Here is a 14,014-nt window from a genome sequence, read left to right on the forward strand (position 1 = left end):
TGAGCTCTCGGCTGCCACGCAGCTCACTTGTCCTCTTCCCCTGCATGTTGGAGAGGTTCTGATCAGAACTCCGCAGCTGTATTTTAAGGAAGGCACAAAGGCCTGAAAGGGGCTGAGGATGTAGGTGCCAGATATACCTTTGATGAGTACGGGCATGAATTCATTTTCTGCCTTGAGTGGAAATTGAAGCTTTCATACTTTAAACAATTTCGGATGCCAAGATTCATAATTTGTACCCGTGTATGTATGGGTTTCTATGATGAGATCCGAAAGAGGAACACACTTTTAGCATCTCGAATAGGCATTAATGGAGTGTCCAGAAGCTACCCCTTGCTCCCTGTTACCTCCCTCTCTGTCCTCCTGCCCGGCGTCTGGGCTGCGTGCTCCTGAGCACTTTCCACAGGACCGACTTGTAAGTCAGACAGTCCTGGGTTCTGGCGGATGAAGGGAGGGATGGCACTCCAGTTCCTTGCCCAGAGGCACCCTGGGCTGACCCTGCTCAGTCATGCCTGGTCCTCGACCTCGTCCTTTCGAGGGCCAGCGCGAGAAAACGAAGGACCAGAACACAACACGAGCAAAAGCTGCTGACGGGAGAGGTTTCCCAGGCCTGCAGCCTGTCACTGAATCCTCCTCCGCACCGCACCCCTGCCTCAAGGGAGACGCAGTCCGCTCAGCAGATCCTGCTGGCGGCCCTTGGGGACTTAAGCAGGGCTGGTAAAAGGAGACTCCGGGGTTTTAATTACCTGCAGGTGTGGCTGTCATCTGCTCCCAGGGCTGCAGGAGCCCCCGCCGCGCCCCTGCAGTGTGTGACCAGCTTTGCCATTTGCTCTGAGGAAGTCACTTCACTTCCCTGAGACTCCCTTCCTCGGGCGAGAAGAGGCTGAGGTTGGCTGTGTGAGCAGCCCTGGGTGATTAATATGTCCGTCTCCCCGTGACCACACCCTGAGGGCCCAGGGATGTCTATTCTAGGTCTACCCCTTTCTCAGGTGCCCCCTCTCTTCCCTGCCCCTCCTTCCATCCCCCCCTGCCTGCCTGTCTCCCTCCCCCAGGCCTTTCTCAGAGTCTGAAACAATGCCTCCGTGGGAGTGAACAATTGGGAGCGAACTCTAGGAACAGCCGTCTATGAATAGAGGTGCGGGAAGAAAGCGTTTTGGCAGGTTTGAGCTGAGCTGATCCTGGTCAGCGCTGAATTAAAGATGAGCTTCCTGGCTCTCCATTTTACTTAGCATTGACCAAGCCCTGTGTCTTGAATCTTAAAAAGAAGAAGAAGATGAAGAGGAAGAAAAAAAGCCATTAAGGGGCTTATATGATAGAAAGCAAAGTCTAGTAACAATACTTTACATCTGTAGACAGCTGCATGTTTGTGCCCTGGCCCCAGCCCAGGAGGCTGCTTTTGTGGTAGGTCCACAGGTCAGGCTCAGAGTGGCTTTGCTCCCAGAATGTGTAGAAGGAGTGGATACTTCTTCCGAAAATTGGAAGCCCAGAGAGGTTGAGTGATTTGCCCAAGGCTGCACAGCCGGTCAGGGCGGGAGCTGGGGCTTATTTGCTTAGCACTGGCTCTTTTTAACCTCCACCTGGTAGGCAGATGCTGTTCAGGCTAAGACACAGGCTAATTCATGAAAAGAGCATTTCCTGAGGCCCCATCCCTTTCTTTATTCTCTGCTGTCTGAATTTGCCTGTTCTCCTGGGGGGCCACATAAGCTGTCCCCTGTGCCCTTGTCCCTCTCCCCACCCCGCTCCTTTGTGTGGTACTCAATGGGTTTCCCCCAAAGACCCTGGAAGCCTCCCGGGCTTCTTACTTAGTAGCTTCTGCTGTGGGAGCTGGGGCTGAAGGAGAGAAGACTGGCCCCTGGTGAGAGAGGACTTTCACTCTGTTAGAGGGTCCCCACACTGGGTCTCCTCTGGACCGAACGCACTTTCGAGTTCCAGCCTCTCCCTGTTCTTATCGGTAGAGGTGCTTATTCATTCACCAAACATGTCCAGAGCCCCTCCTGGGAGCCGGGTACATCCTGTACTTTCTGTTCTTCAGAGTCAGTGGTGCCCGATGCCCTTCCCTGCAGCCAGCTCAGCTCTGGGCGGGGTCTCACCTGGGTGCCGTGCACCTTCACACTCAGGGAGTAGGAGGGCTTCAGAAGGCTGTGCTGCAGTGGGGTAGGCCCCGCTGGGGAAGCCTTCTGCACCCCCCACCCCACTCCTCTTTTGGGGCCAGTGGGTTAAAACACTGCCCTGCATGTTCTCTCCCCTATTTTCTACAAGTATGCAGTAAGCATGAACTGTGTACCAGGGTTTGGGGCAGGTGCCCCCCCACCTGACAGCGAGGTCTGCAGGAAGTGGCCCTGCTCTCAGAGGGGCACCCCTGTGGAGGCAATGGGCATGAACACCATCTATTGTATCAACACACAGTGTTCAAGTTATGACAACTTGAATGTTTGCAAACCAGTGACATGCATTCCTTATGGGAGTGCAATCAGATGTAGTCAAAGTATGAAGACATGCAGGGCAGCGATAAATGCCAAATCCAGGGTAGTGCTTATTACCTCTGGGAAATTGGGGAGAGGGATGGGAGGAGGTGGGGTGTTCACTGTGTTTTATTCCTTAACCTGGGTGGTGAGTACAAGAGGTGGCTGTGTTATTCTTTATATACTTTTTGCACATTTTACATCTTGCACAGCGAAACTTTAAAAAATAGAGTCGCGAGCAAGGGGTTATTTGGAGACACCTGGCCTGAGGGTCTCCCGCAGGATGTGGCCGTTTTTCCTGGGCACATGTGGCCAAGCCCAGGGCTTGGCTGGGCTCACGCCCTCAGGACATGTTGAACGGGACTCTGCTTGGAGGGGCTGGGGGAAGGCTTTATAGAGAAGGTGACAGTTACAACTGAATTTGAAGGCCAGTGCTGGGAACAGCATTTTAGACAAAGAGAACGGCATGTGCAAAAAAAAAAAAAAAAGCCAGCATTCAAGGAACTACAAGGTGTGAGAGGGCAGATCAGTCCAGCTTTGGAGCAGTCCTTTGGTGTGTTTTGCTCTTGACCATGTATACTTAGAAGGGTTCAGAATCTGGGTCAGCCCCGAGTAGACCCAGGTTAGACTTCACTCGGTATTAAAACCCCGCCAGTTTCCAGGGAGCTCTTTGATCTTTACTGGGGCCTCAGCATTGTGAGACTGGTCCCAGCCCGAGGAGGTTGGCTTCAGCCTCAGGAGCAGAAAGCCCTTGGTAAGCCGAGCCTCTGATAAAGGAGTGGGACCTGCGGAGTGCCCACGCTGGTGAGAAGGAGCATATTTTCAGAAGAGAGCCCAGGTTGCCGCCACTGTCTGACGTTGAAGACTCATCTGGGAACCGGCTGCCTGCTCCAGAGAGGGAGGAAGGGAGGAGGCGGGAGGGCCAACCCCTCTGTGTAGTGGCTTAGGGAATAATGTATATTCAGGATGGTTTTCTTTGAAAATGTCTTGCGAAGCCAATGAAACTCCCCAGGGGAGGCAGATTAAAGCAGGGATGGGGAATTTCATCAGCACTTAATCAAAGACATTGACTGTTTTGTGGGCCTCACTGCTTCCCCTCCCAGTGTCGTCTCTAATTGTGGAAACTTGTTCATTAGGGTTTCATCAGGCCTGGCCCTGGGCCTCGCCCTCTGTTTCCCCTTTGATCTCCGGGAAGTCATTCTCTTCCTGGGGGTCCCTCGGGGCTCCTCATTGTCTTTGCCACTCATGGTCAAATTCAGGCCAGACTCTTGCCCATATTTCCAAAGAGAGGTACTTCTCTACACCCCAGGTTCCTGCCTGGACTGAGGAAGAACATGGTTTGTGAAAAGCTGTCATCGGAGAGGACCTTGGCCGGTCATTAGTACAGTGGCCAGATGAGGAGACGGAGACCCTGCAAGGTGGGATGACAGTGAATGTTCTAGAAGGGGGCTGCCCCAGCTTCTGACATTTCATCAGGTGCCGCTCTCCATTTGAGCATGCGCTCTTCCTCTGAAGGCTGTTCCCAGCTAACCTGCAAGTCCATGGCCCTCTCAAATGCAGCCTTGACGAGCTACAAGACAAGCTAGTGGCAGGAGCGGGGAGGGAAAACCACATTAGCTGCGTGGTCTAGAGGAACTTAGCATGATCTCTCACCGGGGACCAATTAATTCTGCAGGAAGTGAAGGTTTACATCTCGCCCTGGAAGCCCAGGCCCTGCACGCATTCCTGTGCTTGGCTCTGTGCACATTTGTTTAATCACAGTCACGGTTGAAAACTCCCAGCATTTCCCCCTGATTTTATTAGCCGGTCCTTACCCGCATTTCATCTGCTTTCTCTTAAACACTTTTTTGGGTCTGTGTTTATAGACGCTGAGTAAACACAAATCCTTGTCGTTAATTAGGCAGCCAGCAACAGCCAGAAAAAGGGGCTCATTCCATCTATTTCTCGTGCACTGTGGATGTTGAAAGGAGAAGTGAAGGCAGGTATCCCCTAAGAGCTGACAGAGTGACCTGGGGGGTGGAGTCAGATGGTCTTACCCCCTCCCAAGAGGCCATGTGTCTTGAGTCAGCGGAAGTCATGTCTTGACGTTACCTGCAATAGAGCAGGTATTGACTTTACCGGCATTTTGTTTATTTGTTCATTCATTTATTCACTCATCCCTTCATTCACTCATTCATTCATTCACTCCCCACAGGGAAACCACCTTTTCTGTAGTTCATTTATCCACCCACCCACCCACCCACCAAAGGGACACTACGTGGTCGTGACACTGTTTCCAGATCAGACCTGAGAAGGCAGTGAGTGAGCTGTACCTGTGTTCCCTCCTAGTCACCCCTAAAATGGAGTGTGCTGTAGGTGCTCAGGAAGTACTGGTTTGATGAATAAATAACCACTGACATTCCACTGTCAGGAACCCATTCTTTGTTTTAATCACAGGCTTCTGCCTTCACCGTATCTCACAAAAAGTTCCCCTGGGGGAGGGCACAGGTCACATTAGGCCCCCACAGTATGTTGTGCACAGGAAGGCAGATGGCAATCTGGGCCCCAAGGAGAGGAACGGCCAGAAGGTGGCCGGGGTGTCGGGTGGGGGTCAGAATTGCTGTGAAGGGTGTGGGATTAGAGGCCCAGCTAGTTTTCTTGGCAAGAATGTCTTGCCAAGTCACCTAAGGTCTCTGAGAGTCCAGATGCTGAGGGGAATGGTAATGCCAGCTTCTCACCTGCCCCGACTTCTTGGTTTTGGTTCCCAATGGCTCCCCGTCTTCCCAGGTTTTCCCATTTATACTTAAGACCTTTATTCTGCTCCCACTGTACAGCAGGCCCTGGGGATACAGTGGTGTATGAGATAGATGAGCTCCTTCTCCATCTCAGCCAGGTCATCAGTCGGGCAGAGATGACACAGGGCACTGTGGTTGCCTGAAGTACCGTGGGTCCATGAGGGAGGTGAGGACAGCAAACCCACCCCATCCAGAGAGATCTGGGAGGGCTTCTCAGAGGAAGTGGCATCCCAAAGGGCAGGGGCTGTGTTGTATTAGATTCCTGCCTCTCGGCAAAGTGCCTCACATGTAACAGGTGTTCAGCGAACGAATGAGCGAATATATGTCCATGTGTTTTATAAACTGGAAAGTGTGGTGCAATCGGCAGGTGTCGGTATTGTGATTTATGGAGGAGGGTGGAGCGGGAGCACCTGCGATGAACTTTATTGTCCCGTTTCCCGAGGACCAGCTGTGGCCAAGGGCTGGAGCCTGCCCTGTTCCACAGCCGGGTGGGTGACAGTGTCCCCCTCTGCCTCTTGTCCCAGCCCACTCAGGGAAGCAGACGGCCAAAGCTTGACGTCTTTTAGCCAGCTCAGTAGGCAGCAGCCCTTCCTGATTGGACCCGGATTTGGACATGCAGCCTGCGTCCTCTGGACCACAGTCCTTGGGCTGGTGGCTGACTGAGGAGGTAGAGAGCTCCCTGTGTGTATGTGTGTGTGTGTGTGTGTGTGAGAGAGAGAGAGAGAGAGAGACCCAGAAAATGGTAAAAAAAGGTCCAAAGCACAGATATTGACACCACTAACCTCTAACCCTCTGCTACAGTTGCCACCCCAAAGTGAAACTCAGCTGAATTTCAGGAAGTCAAGGGATGGTGACAGATTCATCTCTGTGCCCCAGTAACCCAGCACAGGACCTGGCCTAACTGGGTCTTGGGACAGTTTGCAGAATGAATGAATGAATGAAGGACTGAATGAACTTCAGATGGTGGCCATAAAGTTATTCAGAACACAGCTGAAGCCTAATGTCTTTACGGGGTAGGGGCAGAAGATTGTTTCTGGAAACAAGCTTTCGCTACTATTTTAGATGTTTTGCAATAGCAGAGGCTTGAAATTCTGCTTGACACTTGCTCTCTGTGGTGAGGGATGGAGAAACACTTCCTTTGTGCACACTTGGCCCCGGGGCTCTGCAGACGCACCCGGAGCCTCCGAGTCCGCTCTGTGGGGCCGGCTCTGGTGAGACGGACCTCCTGAGTTTCCACGGACTTCCTTCTGCAGTTGGGTGAGTGGATGTGTCTCCTGGGCGCTTTCTGTATGTTGGGGTGCTCAGCATCCTACCCACCTTCCTGGGGAACTCCCAGTGTGTGAGGCAGAGCTCTGCCTCCCAATGTGGAGACCAACGTGGACCAGACCTTCTTTCTTCCCGCCCCCAGCTGCACGGGCGCTGGCGTACTGCCTCAGTGTGGCCACATGGCTTAGATTCTGGGCTGAGTGCCACAGTGACACAGCGGCAGTCACGGGTCCTCAGAGTGGGAAGCCCCTTGGTGATGGCGAGTGTCCTAAGCAGATGTCCTGCGGCCTTGGCCACAGCTCCCTTCCGCCCCGTCTCCCGTGATCCTTTATCCCAGTGTGCTTCTCCAGCCTGGCTGTAGATTCTGTCAGCTTCCCATCATAGTCACTGCTGACTTCTGTCGTCTGTGATCAGTAACTCTGACTCACGTGTGTGGCCGAGGCCAGAGTGAGGCTGTCATCCCTAGGATGGACCTTGGCGACAAAGGCGAGCAGGTGAGCTTGCTTTGGGGGCTCCACCCCCCAACCTGATCTCATTCCCTGCAGAGCCGGTCTGCTGCAGTTTTGGTCAGTAAACATCCGGCCACCGACTGTGTGTGAGGCACTGTGCTCAGCATGGGGACACCAGATAAAGGAACCCTAATCTAGGCGGGTTGGGGGCTTACGGTCCTGAGATGGAGACAAGCCCACGTTGTTCTTCCCAGTGTGGCGAGACAGTGGGCTCAGGGGATCCCTAATCCTCATGGGGGACCCACAGAGGAGAGGTGACATCTGAGCTGAGGTTGGTAGGATGCAGGGAGTTAGTTCTGCCAAATGACAGTCTGGTGACAGGCGTTACAGCAGGCAGGGAGGCAGGGGGGGTGTGTGCTCGGTCCGGAAGGGAAGATGGATGCCAGAATGTGGGTGACCTGTATGGCAGGGGTCAGGAAACATTTTCTGTAAAGAACCGGATGGCAAGTTTTTAGGTTTCGCAGGCTTTACTCTGCTGTGGCAGCACTGGAGCAGCCACAGACAATCCATAAATGAGTGGGCATGGCTGTGTTTCAATAAAACTTTATTGACAAAAACAGGCGGGAGGCCTGATTTAGCTTGTGAGCTGTAGTTTGCTGATTCCTGTTATACACACCAAGGGGTCTATACTTTATGTTGAGATTATGGTGAATAGATGTTATTCTAGATGCTGAAAACAGGAAACTCAACTCAAGCCAGCTCAGCTAGGAAAGGGGACTAATGAAAACATATAACTGAAATGTGCTGGGGTAGGCTAGGCTTGAGGTGGGGTTTGATCTGGGCCCTGGATAATGTCTTTGCTGTTCTGTCAGCTCTGCCCTCCTGTGTAAGCTTTGTCCTCGGGCTACCTTCCTCATAGCGGTAACATGGCTGCAGCAGCTCCGGCTTTCACATCTACTTTTCTCCCCCAGTTCTTATTGGACCACCTTAGGTCATGTGCATGCCCAGGAGCCAGTCCTTGTGTCCTGTGTGCTGATTGGCTGAGGCCTGAGCCCCTGCCTCCTTGAACTGCTCACTGTGACAAAGCGATTAGGACCACTAGAACCACCTGCCTTATGCCACCCAGGGGCCGCCCTAAGGGAGATGTGTTCAGGCCTGTGGCCCATTTTCTCCTGGGAGAGGGTAGAATGAGTCCATTCTCGAGAGGATTGCAAGCAGAAGAGCAATGCAGCCAGATTTACAATTTCTAGAATAATCCCTCTGCTGACTTTGTGGAACAGAGCCAGCCTGGAGGGAGGGACCCCTTCAGGAGGGTGTTTCTGGGACAAGCTGGCCGGTTGTTAGGCAGTGGTGCTGGGCATTGGGAGAAGAGAACAGATTCGAGAACTGTTTGGGGGATGGCATTTTTAGGACTTGTGACTAATTTAATGTGTGTGAGGTTGATAGGGAGGGAGGAAGTAAGAAGATGATCAAGAAATGCCCATTTCTAGCTTGGTAACTGGTAGAACCAGAAGAGAAACACATTTTTAAGGGAAGATGTTGAGTTCTGTAATGAGCAAGATGCACAAGGGGGCGTCGATACCCAAGGTCTCTCTTCCTTGCCTGTCCCAGTTTTTTTTTGTTGTTTTCTCTTTTTGCTTTTTTTAGAGCTCGTTTTTTATTTTTAAAATGTAGTGGCAGCCACACAGAGGAAAGGTTGTTTTTGCTCCGTTTTCCTCCTTATCCGGTATCCCTTTCTGCCCTGACTGCCAGGAAGCTCAGAGCCAGTCATGATGAGGCACAGCTGCTATAAGCAGCCCTGAGGTTCAGTGTATTTGCTTTGTTTCCACTGTTAGGTTTTTTCCTTCTTTATCATCTTCATTGATCCTTTGCTGTTGTTGCACACTATTCAAAGCTCTTTTGGAAGGAAGCAAACAGTTGTTTGCTTACATTTTGCTTACATTATTTATACCAAACAATCTGATAAAGAGAGGAGGGAATAAGAACACTGTGTTGATGCAGAGCTGAATCTCTGCCCCCTTTCAATCAGAAGAGTTGGTCTGGGTTAAATTCTTCCAGTCTGTGCAAAGCTGGCTGCTCTTGTCGAGATTTTAGGCTCCTGGTGGATAGGGCCTGTGTCCCCTCAATGTCTCCAGTATTTATCACAGCACCTGGGACATACTAGGTGCTCATTAAATGTGGGAAAATTGGAGTGACTCAGGGATGGCTGAGTTGCGTGGGTCTTTCTGAGTGTGATTCAGGAGCAGCCAGTAGGGTCGCTTCTCACTCTCTGACAAGTAGGCAAGGTTGGGGGAGCATTTTTCATCCCCTCCAACTCATTCTTTGCAATGCCCCAGATCTTTTGAAAATGGAAATTGGATCTGACCATTCTTCAGCTTAAAGCCCCCAAAGGCTTCCTACTGTCATTTAAAAACTAAACAAAACCCCAGGTCCTAAGGATCCAGCCCCTGCCTTCCTCTGAGCTCCCTGTGGCCTCTTTGCCCTTCCTCCCTGGCTGCAGCACTCCGCCTTTTCTGTTCCGCTCTTGGTGCATGCTGTTCCCTCTGTCTGATGCTGTGTCCCTGGGTCTTTGCCAGGTGTACAGACACCTCCTTTGTCAGTTTCAGTCTTTCTGGAACCTCGCCCTCTACTCCCTAGGCAGCCTGTTCCTTCCCTTCAAAGCCTGCCCCTTGGTTAGAATGTAGTGTGTGTGGTTTGCATTCCCATTTATTAGGTGCCCCCCACCATCCAGAAAGCGTAGATTGGGTACTGGGTTAAGTACTTGCTCAGTAAAAGCTCATAGAAGGAAAGTAGGCTGGCCATTCATCTGGTCAACCAGTGTTTGTTGTGCATGCACCACATGCCAAGCAGGCACGTGCTCAGGCTTAGGGATGCAGTGGAGAGTGAAAGAGGGGTCCTATTTGCCCTTCTGGAGTTCCGTTTCAGCTCCTCAGCCTATTCTGCCTTAAAACCGTATGTTCTGCACCTATTCATTTATTAATATGTATGCATATGAATCACATACACACAATGTACACATGAAACCATCATTTACTGAACATGTATGTTCTGTATATAAACATGCTCTACACATGTGTACATGTGTATGGAAACAAGCATTCTGAGAATACCAGCTGAATGCTACAAATAAAAACCTGTTTATGTGCATAAAACATGCACATGCAGGATATGCATGTACCTGTACATGCAAGTGTTCGCTGAACACCTACTTTGTGCCCACATCGTGCTAAACACTGGGGAGAACACAGACTCGGGGAAGAGACAGAGAAGAAAACACCTTTCCCATGTGCTGGGAGGGCCCTAAACCTGGCGAGGGCCAGGCTGAGGGGCGCCCCTGGCAGCTGCCACAGGGAGTGGTCAGTGGGAGGGCACAAGACTGCTTCTAGAGTGGAAGGGAGCCTGGTGCTTTCTCTCCGAACCTCTGTGAGGCCAGCTCGGCCCCGGTGCCTGCTGGGGAGTGGCTCCGAGTGGCTCCTATATTGACTTAGGTGCTTGCCAACATCAGAGATCGTCCGGGGACTAACTCAATCTGGGTTCTTTTAAAATAATCAATGCGATGGAAATCTCAGGACGCCGCGAGACTTCGAGCTCTGCAGGCACGACACTTTTTCCTTGGAATTGACACAGTCGAGTCAGTAAAAACTAAAAGCATTTCTCCCATTCTGCCCCACCCCTTCTCCTATCTTAAACTTGACTAATTATCCTGGTCTTCTTGCCAGGATTTGCCATTCTCTTGTCCCATTCCCTCCTAGGTTTTGAAGCCAAAATGAGGACCTTTCCGTTCATTTATGCTGCATGTGGCGTCCCGGGGCGGGGCCCATGCAGGCTGCATCGGCGGGGGTTCCAGACTGGTCATGCCCGACGTGGTGGCCGTACCCTGCCCTGGTGATTTTTTAAAATTTTTGAAAGATTTCGTTTATCTTTAGAGAAGGGGGAAGGGAGGGAGAAAGAGAGGGAGAGAAACACTGATGTGTGAGAGAAACATCAACTGGTTGCCTTTTGCATGCCCCCAACCCAGGAATGGGCCCTGACCAGGAATGGAACCAGTGACCTTCCTTTTGGTTTGAGGGATGAAGCCCAACCCATTGAGCCACACCAGTCAGGGTGCGATTGCTTTTTCTTCTTAACAGTTTGATTGAGATATCTGGTAGACAGAAGAATAGTCTGCCAAAGACATCCTCGCCCTAATCCTTGGAACCTGGGAATACATTCCTTTCCATGGCAGAAGGGACCTTACAGATCTGAGTGAGTTAAGGATCTTGAGCTGGACATCAGTTCCTGGAGGATCCGGGTGGGCTCGTTGTAATCACAAGGCTCTTCGTAAAAGGGAATGGGGAGGGTCGCAGCCCGGACGGAGGTGCGCTGATGGGAAAGGAGGGTCAGACTCAGGGATGCTGATGGAGATGCCACCCTGCCGGCTGGGGAGGTGGAGGAAGGGCCCACCAGCCGCTACATGCTGCCGCCCTGGAGCCTCTGCAGGGAGTGCCGGCCTGCTGACACTCTTGTTTCAGCCCGGTGACACCCACTCTGGATCTTCTGACCTCCAGAATTGTGAGATAGTATTTCATGTTGTTTAAGCTACAGCATTTGTGGCATGTTTTTTCTGCAGCCAGAGGAAACTAATGCGAGGTGTGTTATTCGCATCCTGCGACCCACCCCTTTCCAGTGTACAATTCAGTGACCTTTAGTCCCTCAATCGTGTGGTGCAGCCGTGCCCCTAATGCAGTTTTGTCATTCATCACCCCGGTCAGATCCTTCATGTCCATTTACGGGTACTCTGTCCTCAGCCCTAGGTAAGCACTAATCGACTTTTTGTCTCTAAATTTGTCTATAAACTTGCCTTTGGGGCATTTCATGCAAGTGGAATCCTATAATGTGTGGTGTCTTGTGTCTGGCTTCCATCACTGAGCATGACAGTTTTGAGGTTCATCCACATCGTCAAGGGCATCCGTGCTTTGTTCCTTTCTAATCTGGCGTAGGACGCCATCGCACGGCTACGCGCACTGTCCCCCCACTCCCCGGCGGACGGACGTCTGGGTGTTTCCAGTGGGGGGCTGGTGTGGACAGCGCTGCTGTGAGCCTCCCTGTGCCTGTCTCTGTGTGCCCACAGACTTTCATTTCCCCTGGGTCTGCACCGAGGAGTGGAATTGGCTGGGTCGTGTGGAGTTTTGTGTTTGACTGTTTGAGAAACGGCCAGTTTTTCAAAGCAGCGGCCCTCTTTTTCATTTTCTCCAGCCGTCCATGAGGGCTCCCCTCTTCACCGGCTCTTAATTCTCCCCGGAGGGCAGGCAGCAAAAGGGGCTGAGCGTGCACACACATGTGTGGATGCACGCACGTGCTGGGCACACGTGTGTCAGCATGCGTGCACCCAGAGAACATTTTCAAGGTGATGTTTCCATGACTTGTAATCGGCTGTGGCAGGAGTTAGGGGAGAGAAGAAAAGCTGCTCTCTTTTCTGGGCTTTGAAGAACTAAGTGGTTGCAGCAGCTTCTCGGGCCCCCCTCCCCCTCCCTTCCCCCAGTATTAGCTCCACAACCCAATAAATAAATAGTCGTTAGCTTTCCAGATCCATGAGCCTTAATGCCTCCTACGTTCTCCTACCACCAGGTTTATTTTGGGCACTTGCCAAAATTTGGGGTTCACATTGGGTGAGACCTGATATCGGTCCTTTCAGGGTAAACAGTGAGGCAGAGTGTTTGGGTCCCTGAGACGCTGGGATGAGTCTCAGGCCTCCTCCCCACGCCCTTCCTCTTTCCCCCAAGCAGTTCTGCCTGCCACCACACTGGCCCACCGCCTGGCCTCCCGGCTCCAGCTTCTGCTTGTGAGTTCCGCTCCCCTGACCCCTTGTCTGAGCCAGTCTAGGCTCGCAATGGGCAGGGGAGGGGCCTGGGAGCAGGCACCAAGGTTCAGTCTGTTGATCTGGAAGGGGTTGGGGAGGCCCTCTGACTCTGCTGTGGGGGGCGTGGTGGACCCGGACGGCACCCAGATGGAAAGCTGGTCCTTCTGACTGGGCTCAGTGGGCAGCAGGCCCCTCGCTATTCCTCAGTGACAGCGGTCAGTGGGGCACGAGCTTCATTCTGGACGGAGGTCCTACGGTGAAGGACTCTCGCAAGCATTACATTGTCTGTTGGACACAGCACATGGGACAGGGCCAAGGGGATGTCAGTGAATTACTTTTATTCATTGGATCCCGTGAGGAAAGCTGTGAGTTGTTTGGTGGTGACCATCAGAGGTTTTGGGCCTTTGAGAAGAACCTTGACCATGGGGCATCCAGACCACAATGTTGACCAGGGTGTAGAGCAGGAGGAGACTGGAGCTGACAGGGCCTAGGGGCACCTGGCCAAGGGGCGGTCAGTCCCCAGGAAAAGCAGGCAGCCACCTGGGACCTGGTTCTGCACCAGGGGAGGTGTGGATGGGACAGCGTTGGCCAGGCTGAGCCTGGTCTCTGAAAAGTGTGGCTGTGAGTTGAGCAGTTGGTGGGTGGCGGGAAGGGACTCAGAGGCAATGACCTGTGTTAGCAGGGTGGCCGAGACCTGATGGTAAGTTCTGGGGACTGAACCCCTGCTCTGTAGATGGTGTGACCACCACTTTTGAAGCTGAAGAAATTGGGGCTCAGAGAGGCCAAGTGATGTGTCCAAGGCCGAACAGTAAGAGCTGGAGCCGGAAATTCAAACTCCAGGCTGTTCCTGAAGTCGCCCTCACCTTGCAAGATGCTTTAACTGTAGAATTGAATGAGATGTGAACAAAACACCAGCGCCCTGCGTGCATGACACGTGAATGTTCTCACAGAACCGTGCTGGGTCCAGGAGGGGACAGACGTGCTTCCCCAGAACCGCCACGCCGCCAAGGTCCAAGTGAGGAAGCAGGAACAGCCCCTCATTGTGCAACCAGCAGCCGCCGCTGTTAGAGGCACCGGCGTTGGCCATGTTTACGGGCAGTGGAGAGGGTGAGAAACCTCACCAGGGCTGAGGCCTGGAAGCTCCCTTCACTCTGCCAGGAAGCGGAGGCCCCACCTGCAGATGCCCCGTGCGGTGCAGTAAAAATGCAGAAAGTACCTGCAGAGCTG

General features: G+C 52.4%; 1 protein-coding gene across 5 annotated transcripts in view; it reads left to right on the forward strand.

The window, feature by feature from the left end:
• CYRIB (CYFIP related Rac1 interactor B) overlaps nucleotides 1-14,014 on the forward strand; it is a 130,197-nt gene that overhangs the window by 11,283 nt on the left and 104,900 nt on the right. Inside the window, exon 1 of one of the 5 annotated variants that reach the window (XM_037166759.2) lies at nucleotides 6,434-6,490. The exons of the other annotated variants lie outside the window; for them this stretch is intronic. The gene's annotated coding sequence lies outside the window, so the exon portion shown is untranslated. Of the gene's footprint in view, nucleotides 1-6,433; nucleotides 6,491-14,014 lie in introns of those variants that run through there. 5 annotated transcript variants of the gene reach the window in all.

This window comes from Artibeus jamaicensis, unplaced genomic scaffold, assembly GCF_021234435.1.
Source record: "Artibeus jamaicensis isolate MK-2021 breed Jamaican fruit bat unplaced genomic scaffold, CSHL_Jam_final scaffold_916, whole genome shotgun sequence".
NCBI lineage: Eukaryota > Metazoa > Chordata > Mammalia > Chiroptera > Phyllostomidae > Artibeus > Artibeus jamaicensis.